Genomic DNA, 12,245 nt, shown 5'->3' on the forward strand with positions numbered 1-12,245 from the left:
TAAATATGTTTTTATTGATGTTTGGAAGCTTTGTTTGGCAAAATATTTTATGTTGTTAATTCAGCATTTTTGTTATCACCTTTATCTTGCTGGGCCTTCACCCTTTCTCCCACAAAAGATGGGATGAAAGGAAAATTAGGCATTCAGTGTTAGCTCAAAAGCAAGGCAAATTAGGGCTTGGGAAACAGCTACCTGCTGGATATGCAGAACTAGCAGTAGCCATGATGACAAAATTTAGGAGGCACAAACTAACTGAACCTCTGGAGCTCACGAGCAGCGCTGGACGATGCCCACTGCAGCCCTGCAGAGGCAGGGCCCCGATTCAGGAGAGGAGCAAACAAAAGCAGCGAGGTTAGATGATGTGCCCAGAGCCTTCACCGAACGGAGGTGCAGATGCTGGAGGCACCCCAGGTCCAACCCTGCGGAGCAGCCAGCACTCCACAGGGGGGACCAGAACCGAAAGCCCTCGCGCTGAAGATGTCTGCTGCGCTCCTCGGGAAGAACTGCTGCACGGGAGGGAGCTGCTTCCACGCATGGCTGCAGCCATGAGGTTCATACTGGTTTCAGGCACAGACTCTATGTGACACCAGATGTGTTCACCCCATCGTGCATCACCAGTCCCATCCGGGGCAGCCGAAACGCTGGCTCTCGCCCACGGACACAGCTAATTCCCTTCTAGAGGGATGCTAGACACCTCCAGGGCCGAAGAACGTGCTTTGATGGACCACATGTTGGATGGGCTCTCAGCAGCAAGCAAAGTCCTCCTGCAAAATTCAAGGGCTGAGGTTCAGCATCAGTCTAGGTCTGACCACGCCAGCTATACAATGACTCTTGCAGAAACTTGGTCTCAACAGATGTTTCCAAATGTGTCTGGTAACACTGGTGGCTCTATTTTATTGAACTTTACAGCGTTGGAAAGCATGATGCTTTATAGTATGGTGCAAACAGTACCTAAAGTGGGTTTTAAATAGCAGTCACCTGCAACATTTCCCTGGGAAGGTTAATATGTTTTCCATGCATTTCTTTGTTAAACTAGATCACAGCCACATTTTATATAAGAAGTGAAAAACTACATGAGTTGGATTTCAAATGTTCCTGTTTGCACTGTTCTGCATTGCAAATGGGCTGAATGTATTCTAATTTGTAAAACTGATGGGATACTATTTTCTAAAGCCTTCAAACGACAAGTAGCTCCTCTTGAAAGTTAAATGTCTTCAATCTGAATTCAAGCTATGCCTCTTTTTTGGGAAGGTAAATCATCAGTACATAGAGTTTCATCAGTACGCATTTTAAACCAAAACACTGCTGAGCTTTTGCAACATTTTAAGGATGACACATAGAAGCATAGAGGTACGACCTAGTGATAACCACGACGGCATTACAACCACCCACTCTAATCCCAGCTCTGACACAGACTCCATCTACAGCTCCAAGCAATTACTTCACCACTTGCTGCCTCAGTTTCCCTTCCTGAAAAGCGAGGCACAAGGGGGTCATTGTGTGTTTGCAAATTCTTGCAGTGTGACAGTCTCTGTAGTCACACTGCTGGCAGAGGCGGGACTGCGGCTCCCGTGGGGTATCAGAGCTGACCCAAGCTACCCAGCTCGGGCACCAGGAGCAGCGCACCCGTGGCAGCACAGGCATCAGCAAGGCTGATCACTCCCTGTCCCGCTCCTGGGTGGTAAACCTGTCCTTGTGCCTGTGTTGTCTCTGCTACCTAGTCCTTACCTAACTCGGCCAGCCACAGCTCAGCCGACACCAATGTTTCCTGAGCATCAGCATAAAGACTCTGAAAAACGCACATGGTAAACAGGCAGTCTCTCCCCCACAGACTTTTTTTTTTTTTTTTTTTTTTTTAAAATTTGAGGGGAATTTGTTGATACGCCAAAGCTGCAGAGCGGAAAAGATAGCGGCATATTATGAAACACAACAGGTAAAGGACAAGGAAATGCGCTGGGTGAAGGACAGGGGACATTGGGAAGGGCAGGGGACAGAAAAAAACTTTCCACTTGCAACACTGGTAGATGGGAAAGGCCAAGTTCAGGCGCAGACTGTTACAGGCTAAACCCCGCTCCAGACAAGACAGCTCAGTTTTTGTGTTTAGGCACAAGCCACGTTAACACAAAGACTGCCACTGCCTTAAGTGGTCTGTTCTGCCATGTTATTTATCAGGGGGTTAGGTGACCCACAGAAAAGGAATGGCACATGCAAAGGCAGCATTTGCACCTAGTTAAACTTTATACAGGCTATAAAAAAACTACACAGAAAGCCTGTCCAGAGCCACCAACGTGAGAAAAAGATGTGGAAGAAACCTTCTCTGAAGCCACTTAGAGCTTCCTAAAATGCAGCACAGGGGTTAACAGGAAAGGTATTCAGAGCTGGGGGAGAAAACTTAGATTTCAACATCTTAACAGAGTTTACTGTCTTTACAATATTGCATTACATTGCAAATCAATTTCCTTTCTCATTAAGAATCCCCTACATTTAATTGCTTTGAGCATTTGCTGTAGAGAGCAACTGACAGGGATGAGTTAAGTGCCGTGGTTTCTGTTCTCAGCACTGTAATGGCTCACTAAGGAAAGTCATCTAATTTCACAGGGTCCCCCTGACCCGTCAGCAGTAAAAACCCACCTGACAAGGGTGCTGCAAGGAGTTTGCAACAAGGGTGAAACATTCTGAGACTCCCAAATGAGAGGAGTTTTACAGTTCCGATTTATTCATATTTACCATAAGGTAGTCTTCTACCTGATACTGTTGAATTTACAGACTGAAGATTGAACTTCTAGTTTTAGGTTGTCTGGGCTGAATTCAGCATTCAGCTGTATGAGTTTGAACGAGGAACAGCTCACATTTGCAACAGGACAGATGAAGTGTTGTGCCCCGTATGAGACACTCATATCTTTGCCCAAGAAACCAGTTGGATAACACAAGCATCACATCCAGCTAGTGCCTGGGGGGCCTAAATCCCATCTGCTCTAAACGTGCAAAGCTATCCCCCATCCACAGAAACCCTCTGCTGGGAATATTTTAATCCAGCTTCACTACACACAAACAGGGCAGTTTTCTTCTCAGTAACTTTGTTGTACACTATTTTTTTAAGAAAACCAAATGGGAAACATTGTAAGCATACTGTACTTATTGTAATTACGGTTATTTATTGGCTACAGTAGCACGCAGTTCATAAATAAAGATCTTCAGAGACTTTAGACGACTACTAGAGCCTGGAGTACTTCTGTCCAGCCTTAAATGCAATTAGTACCTTGCTTGCTCAGGAGTCCCCCTGGCCCAGGACTGTATTTTTCCTGACTGCCCATTGTGCATACTAATACAAACAAGGAGCCCAGGGAGACCCCATCCGCACAGAGCTGGACCCTTCAGCAAAAGTTAAGTCAATTAAGATATAGTAAACACAAATTCTATCCCATGACAGTGATAACTAACCAAAACAGGAGACTGTCCATAGAGCAAGGAACTGCAGGTGTTGAGGGTCTGGTTAGAGATGTTAATGTAACTCATTCTCTCTGGCTGGTATTCCAATGGCTAGGAAGCAATGCTAGAAAAATAAAAAATTTTATGCACCTTATTAGCAGAAAGGGTAATTGATTTTTGGAATAGCTTGCCAAAAAGCTTCATCATCAATCACAGCCTTTAAACCAAGACTGGAAGTCTTCCAGGAAAGGTATCCACTAGATCAGCCCCAACCTCGTAGGCTTGTGAAGGTTCACTTACATTATAGAAAATCATTTCCTTCATTGCAGGAAGTGCTGCATGAAATCACCTCATCTACATTATGTCAGATTAATTCATCACAGTCATTCCGTCTGGCCTTAAAAAAAACAATCTACTGGCTTCCTTCTACCTTTGGGAAGGATGTCAGGAGATCAGTTTGAGCAACTGTACGTGGTACAGGCCTGAGGGTCTCCACCGGAATCACAGAATCATGGAATTTTCAGAGTTGGAAGGGACCTCTAGAGACCATCTAGCCCCACTCCCCTGCCAAAGCAGGATTGCCCAGAGCACATCACTCAGGACTGCATCCAGGCGGGTCTTGAAAACCTCCAGAGAAGGGGACACCACCACCTCCCTGGGCAGCCTGTGCCAGTGCTCCGCCACCCGAACCGTAAAGAAGTTTTTCCGTGTATTTGAACGGAACTTCCTGTGTTCCAACTTGTGCCCGTTGCCCCTCGTCCTGTCACTGGGAACCACTGAAAAGAGTCTGGCTCCATCCTCCTTCAACCCACCCTTTAGATACTTGTCCGCAATAATAAGGTCTCCCCTCAGCCTTCTCTTCTCCAGGCTAAAGAGTCCCAGCACTCTCCGCCTTTCCTCATAAGGGAGATGCTCCAACCCCTCAGTCATCTTAGCTGCCCTACACTGGACTCTCTCCAGTAGTTCACTGTCTCTCGTGAACTGGGGAGCCCAGAACTGGACACAGCATTCCAGTTGTGGCCTCACCAGTGCAGAGTAGAGGTGGAGAATGATCTCCCTCGACCTACTGGCCACACTCTTCCCTATGCAGCCCAGGATTCCACTGGCCTTCCTGGCAACAAGGGAGTTCAGCTGAAGTCAGGCGCAGCCGTGCTGGAGAGCAGACATGGGAAATGGGGCTCAGCAGCACAAGGTCGTGGGGCGTCTCACCCCAACCCTTTGCCTCAGCCCATCTTGGATGCGTTCACTTTCCTGCAGTCCCTAAAAGAAACACCATGTTTGACCGTGGGGTGCAGAGGGGGGCTCAGGCTCTGGCCACAGCAAGAAGACCCTCTGAGCCCCTAAGGACAGAGGGATGGACGGAGGGAAGCAGTCACTCCTCCTCTTCCCAGAAGCTACAGCCGCCCAGAGCCTGGGGGGACAGGCGTATCTGATCGCCATATAACACTGCGCAGCTCCGGGTGCCGATCGCAAAGGGCTCAAAGAGACTGGGCTCAGCTGTGCTCAAACCCCGAGCAGGCTCCTGCCCCTCTAGCCCCTGCTCCGCAGAGCTGCAGACAAGGCTGCTCATCACCGGGGCCATAATTAGCTGAGGGATTTATGCTGCAAAGGGGCTTTGTAAAGGTGAGGGCAGCATCATTAAAGAAAGCAGCAGGGAGCAGCCAAGACTGATATGAATCCCTCCCCAGTTCACCCCCCCAGCAAGGGCACTCCTGCTTTCGCAGGAGCCATCATTAAACGCTGCTGCACATGATATAAATCAAGGAGACAAATGTATCGTCACTGACAAACTGGCGGGTCCTACTGGTAAGGCAAGCACAGCCCTGCGGAGAGAGCACGCTGCAAGCCGTGCTGCACCGAGGCTGGAGGAAGGATGCTGTGAGGCATCACTTGCGCCCGTCAGTCCCAGAGCACCAGCACCAGCTGATTACTGTAACCTCACCACAGCTCAGCTGCACTTAAGAACAAAAAACAGTTTATCTAGGAGTGCCAGTGTGTTTCCAGCAAAGGCTCCCACACAGATTTCAGGCATTATGGCCGTAGCCATGATGAGTACAGCCCTTGCTGCGGTGTTTTGGCAGGCCTGGTCCCAACAGAGGTATGTTTCTACCTGTAAATACCAAGGGGAAGCAGTTAGCTAACTTTCCATGAAACTTAAGGCATTCAGCACACAGTTCAAATTATTATGAGTTGTTTAGGGTTATTCCTGGGGGGGGGATGCTGGTTGGATCCATCATGACTGATGGATGCTGGTTGGAATGAACCCAGCAGCCTGGGGCAGACGGGCAGAGTGAAGCCAGACGAGGCTTGTAGCATCAGCCCAGCCTGCTTCGCTCCTGGGAAACTGATAGAGCAAACTCCAGGAAAGAGGAACCACTTGAAAATGATCTTTCTTCTCTCCTTTTGGGACCAAATCAAGGTACAACTAAGTTATCTCTGTGAGTAAATCTTTAAAGCCAACATATGTAAGAGAGGGTTCTCACCACTCTGAAGATGGTTCATACCCAGCATTTTCACAGCATTCCAACTCAAAAAATAAGCAGTTGATCTCTTTACCTCTGTGGACAACAGGGTGCAAAACAAAGCAATACTTATATTGTCAGGGATGCGCAGGGTCAGTATGTTAAAAGCTTTGTACAAACCTATGCTACAGTTGGTTTTGTTTAATCATATTCTTTTTGCTTCTGTCTTAGCGTTTGGGCGGTTACTACCTAACACGAGAGCCAAATTTTCAAAAGAACTCAACATATAATATTTGAAAACTCAGAAACCCATATTTTACTGCCTAAAGAGAATTTGTCCCTTATTGACACTCAGTTGATATTCAATAATATCAATATTGACCCCCCCCCCCAAAGCCAAAGACAAAGCTTTTGCTAAAGGAAATCTCAAAACAGTCAAGTGAAGGAAAGAGCTATTTTATATGCTGCTAAATAATTCTCGTCTAAAGGTTCTGATTAAATTAAATCATTGCATCAAATTAACAATCATCACAACTAAGCACAAAAAAAAAAAAACCTTATTGTGGTGTACATTTGACTCAGCATACACTAACTGAGAGTTAACTGAAACACTCCTGCTTAGAATTACTGCTGCAATAGTGAATTTGCTTTTCTACACTCAGCCTAAGATGACGCAGGAACTAAACCCGCAGTATTCTGCATGCTTTACCAAAACACGCTGCCTTGTACATGAGTTCCACAGGTCTAAGCTGGCATCACCAGAGATAGGCAACAAACAAAGATATTTATGCAGTATTCTGTGGCAGAAATAACTGCCAAAAAGCTGCAGTTTCCTGGAAAAAATGCAGGGAAGAACACAGGCAAAACATCAATAGCTACTCAATGTATCTGTGCTGGGAAAAGGACAGCAAAAGGAAAGGGGAGAGTGAACTCTGAATTTCTCTGGTTTTCAAAAGCATCATTCCATGGACTTGGAAGGAGAACGTTCATTGGCAAAGCGGTTCCCAGAACAGTGCAGAAGAGACCATACACTGTCCTTGGGAAGAGAGGCACACGATGCAGTCCGTAGTTACGCATTCACATGCATTTCTTAGCCATAAGCAAAGTATTTCACTCTTTACCTCCTAAAAAACTCTACAGGAGGTATGGAAACATCCATCCTGCCATCAGCCGCCAAAGCAGCCTGAGCACCACCGACGGGGACTGCATTGCTGGCGCGTTCACCAGCCCTGCTGCTGCTTCCACAGAACCAGAGTCACTCCTGTTTTGTAAAATGCTCCCCAATACCTGACTAGGAAAGAAGTTTTACAAAACCAAAGGTCATTAAAGAAAATTACTGCATTTCCCGTTACTTCCTTTATGCTGTGCAAGGCTTAGGGAATGTCTGCAGCAAATGAGATGCTAAATAAATGAGCCAAAGGGAGAGGGAAGCAGCACATGAGAAGCAGAAGTGAGTGGGAAAGGGGGGAGGAAGAACACAACAGCCCAAGAGCTGCACTGTTCCATATACCCCGGCAGATCGATGAACTACTGCAGGCAACTGCAGGAACATGCAGAAGAATTAACACAGATCAGTGTGAAGAGGATGGAAGAGTCAGACAGTCCCACCTCGGTGCAGAAGCAGCATATGGGGTTTGTTTTCCTCTTTGCTGCCATTCAAGTTCCAGCAGTTAAGGCAATCTAGTTATTCAATTTAGATAAGCTTCAGTAGCTAACAGCAATTTAAACAGCTGCCTATGCCTCACCATTCTGTTATTACCTCCTTCTTTCCAAGTGCTAATGCCATTAGCAAATTGACTTCCTCCCTCACACAATCTGTCTGGCTTTAGTACGTACAACACTAATTGCTTCCTAATACTTAGGACCATCAGCAGTCAGCAGAAGTTTGTACCGCAAAAAACCTCCAGCTGGGAACTGGCAACGCGCAGGGTTTGCATGCAGTCCTTCCATCCTCTCCTCCAGGTGAGGCAGACAAACTGGCCAAGTGTGGGGAAAAATAAGTTTAGGCACCATATTACCAGTTCAGAGCAGAGAAACTTTTTTTTTTTTTTTTTCCTGCAACTCAGCCAGTTATGTTGGGAAGAACAGGGACAGTGACTAAGAAAACATGCAGATTACAGGAAGAGACAAAGAAACGTAGGGGTGGGGAGAGCGCGCTGTTCTGAAGGGCCCTTGCTTCCGCTGCTTTCGCTGACCTCCCTGTACCTCCAACCTCCCCTGTTCCCCTTTTGTGACCTTTCGTTCCCTCAGCTCAGGCTGCTCTCCCTTCCTTCCCCTCCATCCCCCAGCAGACCTGCTAATGTAAACATCAGCCAACATACTTTAGATTGTTGTAAAACTCAAAAGTGTACAAGGAAAGTGCTGTTTCAAACAGGAACTGTGCCAATAAGGGGCCCGGTCCCATCCTTTCTGACAGCTGGAGTCACACTGTCCATCACAGCCCTCCATCTTAAAATAAGCATTAAAAAAAAATTAATCTTTCCTGCTCCAGACATCTGGCTCCCCTTGGAAAAAAAAGAACACCACACCACAAAACAAAGGGAGGACACAATAAAAAGATGAAGGACCCTTTTGGCTCTCGCTCTGACCTCCTCAGCTAAGCAGTGAGAAAATGGATTGTCCTGGACCTTTCATGTAATCTTTCTGCATTTCTAAAACACAGCTGCCCACAGGAGCAAGCCCTGCATTTACATTACAAAGTGCAGAGAGGGTCTTCCAGATGGGACAGCTTCTCTTTGTTGATTTTAACCATTAGCTCCCAAACCAAGCTTATGTGTTCCCGCTATCCACAGGCTGTGGAAAGAGAAGAATTTCCTGGGGGTGAGAAGAGTTTTGTAGGGCTCGTTTTATGCAGAGTTCACTCGCTGTGGCGTTAAATCTGGGCAAAAGGCTGAGTCAATGTGTTTCGCCCTGCACAGACGAGGCTCACTGTGGTTTTACTCAAGGTGATTAGAAACAGGTTTTAAGATAAAAGAAACCAGTTAACCTACAGCAGGTATCAACAGGGCAGCTTAACAGTAAACCGATCCGAAACAGAGAGTTTACTGTAACCTTTTTTTCACATTTATCTTATATATCTCTTACCTGAGATACAAAGATACGATTTCATCTCCCATCTCTGCAGCAGAAAGAGGAAGCGATTAAAAGCCCTACCTACATAGATCCCTTTCCACAATTTGGAGAGATACTGCTGAACCTCTGAGCAGTTAATGCTGTAGTAGAGCTACTGGCTTCAGGGGCAGGGGAGCTCTTTGGCAGGGCAAAGGAATCGTGCATTAAGGAAACATGAGATTAGGACATACGAATGGGCTATTTTGCAATCTGCTCCCCTTCTAATCAGGTCAATGGAAAAACTCTCTCCAGAGCCAGCTTACAGGAGGTCCTAGAAACACTCCAGAGCACGGGGGAACAGGTTACACTGGAAGTGCATAGACAGAAGTCTGCCATGAGCCTCCACGAACATCTGATGCTGCAACGCAGACGGACTTCAGAGTAGGGAACGAGCAATGCTGCAAGGAAGAGAACGGCAGCAAATCAGGTTTAAATCTCTGCCTAGATGGGTATGTACCACATGTTGCTCAAGGTAAAACGTCTCCTAGAAAGCCACAATAGCGTAGCATGCGAAGCGCAAGGTCAGCCGACATCTCTCAAAGTTGCTTTCCAATCAACTGCATCCACTAACCTTAGAGCAGGCTGATGTAGCGCCTGCCTAGCACCGGTTCTTTGGTTTGGCCACTCGGACAATAACAAAAATACGACCCTCAGCATGCCAAAGCCCAGAGCCAGCCCCTCTCGCTGGGCTGGGGAGGGACCCATCTCCCTGTTCAGTTTCTCCACAGGGCTTTGTTTGGTCACTTGCTGCCACAGGATTGCAACAGCGATAATGAACCTAATTACCCATTTCCTGCACCCCACGCCACAGGAAAAGAAGAGTTGAACTATAAGGTATCCCATCCCATTTTGCCTCCATAACTTCCAAAAATCTTTCTCAGTCACCTCAGCCTTACGTCATCAGGTTTGCTAAACCAGATGTAACGTTCCCAGCTCTCATTGTATCTCTCTTTCAGGCATTAGCCCTCGTTCGTCACGATGAGTGGTGTTTCAGCAGCTGTTGCTCCATCCCTGCAGCTCTCTCCAGCGTCTCGGGGAGCTCGGTAAGGCCCCGTCTCGGGCGGTTTACAGCAGCAGCAGGGAGAGCTTAAGGCAAGAGAGAAACCCTGCAGTTGCACATGGTTGGAGGATGCTTAGAGAGATGACTCACGCTCAGCCAGGGAGGAGAGCCCCAAAGATAGCTAACAGCTTGTGGGTGTTTGTTTTTAAGGCAGAGAGCAAAAGCAGTAAAGGCTAAGAAGAAAAGCAGGCATTTCTCCATCCCAAGTGGGAGAGCGGCCTGGGCTTTAGCGACACCAGCGCTCAGCCGGGTGAGAATTCAGGGCCAGACGCAGGAGCAGAACCGGCCCATGGCCAGGAAGGTCCCAGTGCAGATCTCTGCACCAGTACACCTGCACAGAGAGGACTACTCACGGACAACTCCCCCACCCACGATGAGTTAAGCGATTCCAGTTTCTGCGGTGTAAGCACAGAAGATTTCAAGAACTCCTGGAAAGCAGGTGCAGCCAGTACCAACCAATTCCCAGGGAACAAGAAATGCCTCACGGGTCAGGAGCCGAGGAGGAGGGCTACAAGAAAACAGAACCAGTGCCTTTGGGTTGGTGAAAATAGCACCCCAAGAGAGAAAGGGCTGCAGCACAGGGGTGGACTCTGCCTGCAGAGTGCAGCGAGCAGGGACAGAAATAAAGCCAGCGAGAGCAAACCTTCTGCACAGGCCATAGACATGTGCCCACCAGCTCAAAACAGCTTACGATTCCTCACCAGGCACATCACTACAGGAGCTTCCCACAGGAAAAGGCTGCTGCAGAGTGTCTAAGCGACCCGGCTAGAGTGTCAGCAAAAGCAAGGCGATGCAATGGAAGCCCAGAGGGCAGAGCAAGGGATAACGGGAACAGATGGAGGCTGGCATGCGAAAGGAGCAAGTGGTCCTTGAAGAAGCAACACAAGAAGCGACTGCTGAAGGACAGGGCCTTGAGAATCGCAGAATAACGAAGCAGACTGACCACAGATGAGGATGCCCTCAGCGAGCTAAAGATTGGGAAATACTGGAATAAGGCTCAGAGAAGGCAGCACGTGCTCTTAGCCAAGGAACAGAAACAGAGAAAAGCATTGCAGAGCCAGAGGGAAGAGCCAAGCGAAGACAAAGCCAGCACCGAGCACAGGAGAGACTTGAGTATTGTGGAGCTGAGCCAGAGGAAAGTGATGAAGAACAGAAGCAAGAAAATCTTCGACAACTAGATCACCATCCAGGAGCTTCTGACCCACGGGACCAGGTCACCAGATGGAAGAAGGACATACCGTCCCTTGCTGACTGCCACAGCTGTGTAGCAACCCTCCTGTCCCTTCCCAGAGGGTCGCCCCAGGCATCAGGAAAGCACGGTGCATCTTCCCGAAGGCATCTTCTGTCATTGCAGAACAGTTCCCCCCAACACCTCCAAACTCCTGCTGGTTATTGTGCGCATTAAAGTCTCCCCACAGAAACAGGGAAATCAGTAGAAATACAAACTGGGAATCCAAGGCTGATGACAGGCTTGCTTCTCCACTCAAATACAGCTAGACAACCCCAAGGTCCACAGATCATCGTACTGATACACTTATTACTGACTTCACTGTACATGAAGATTTGGATCGTTACGTTTCAGTCTGATTTTTTTTTATACAGGATTCTCTGCAAACAAGGTATTTACATCTATATCCATCTCTTTCTATATTAAAGCTCTTTTGTTGCTGTTCTGGTAAAAATAAAAAAATAATAGTATGCTTCAATCTTTAATATTAGAGACGTATCACTATCTTCCCCAGAACTGGGCATGCTATGCATTCCTGTACTTTAGTTCACAGAAAAAAAAAAGGAAACAGACTTAGTAAATATAGTTGTTTACTGTAAAATAAGAGACAGAAAGTAGAAAGAGAAGGCACTTAATAGGTCCCTCTGTGGATTCTGCTACCAAGGGGGAAACAATACTCCCTACTGAGCTGCTGCGTGTTTTATACTTATTAATCACCAGGAAAAATGAAAGATCCACAAGCCCACTGAACTCTTCCCTTCCTCCCCCTTTAAAGATTTGAGGAATACGCTCAGCTCTGAGTCATGATTAAAAACACCCAGTTACGTTCCTAAGCAGCACTGCTCAATTGGAAGATTTGCTTGTGCGACCCAATGCTCCCTGCTTTGCTGTTCTACACTACAAAGGAAACAGGACAAGCTCCAAGCTATCACTTGAAGATATTTACAGTTTTCTG

This window comes from Vanellus vanellus (assembly GCF_965231255.1).
Source record: "Vanellus vanellus genome assembly, chromosome: 23".
NCBI lineage: Eukaryota > Metazoa > Chordata > Aves > Charadriiformes > Charadriidae > Vanellus > Vanellus vanellus.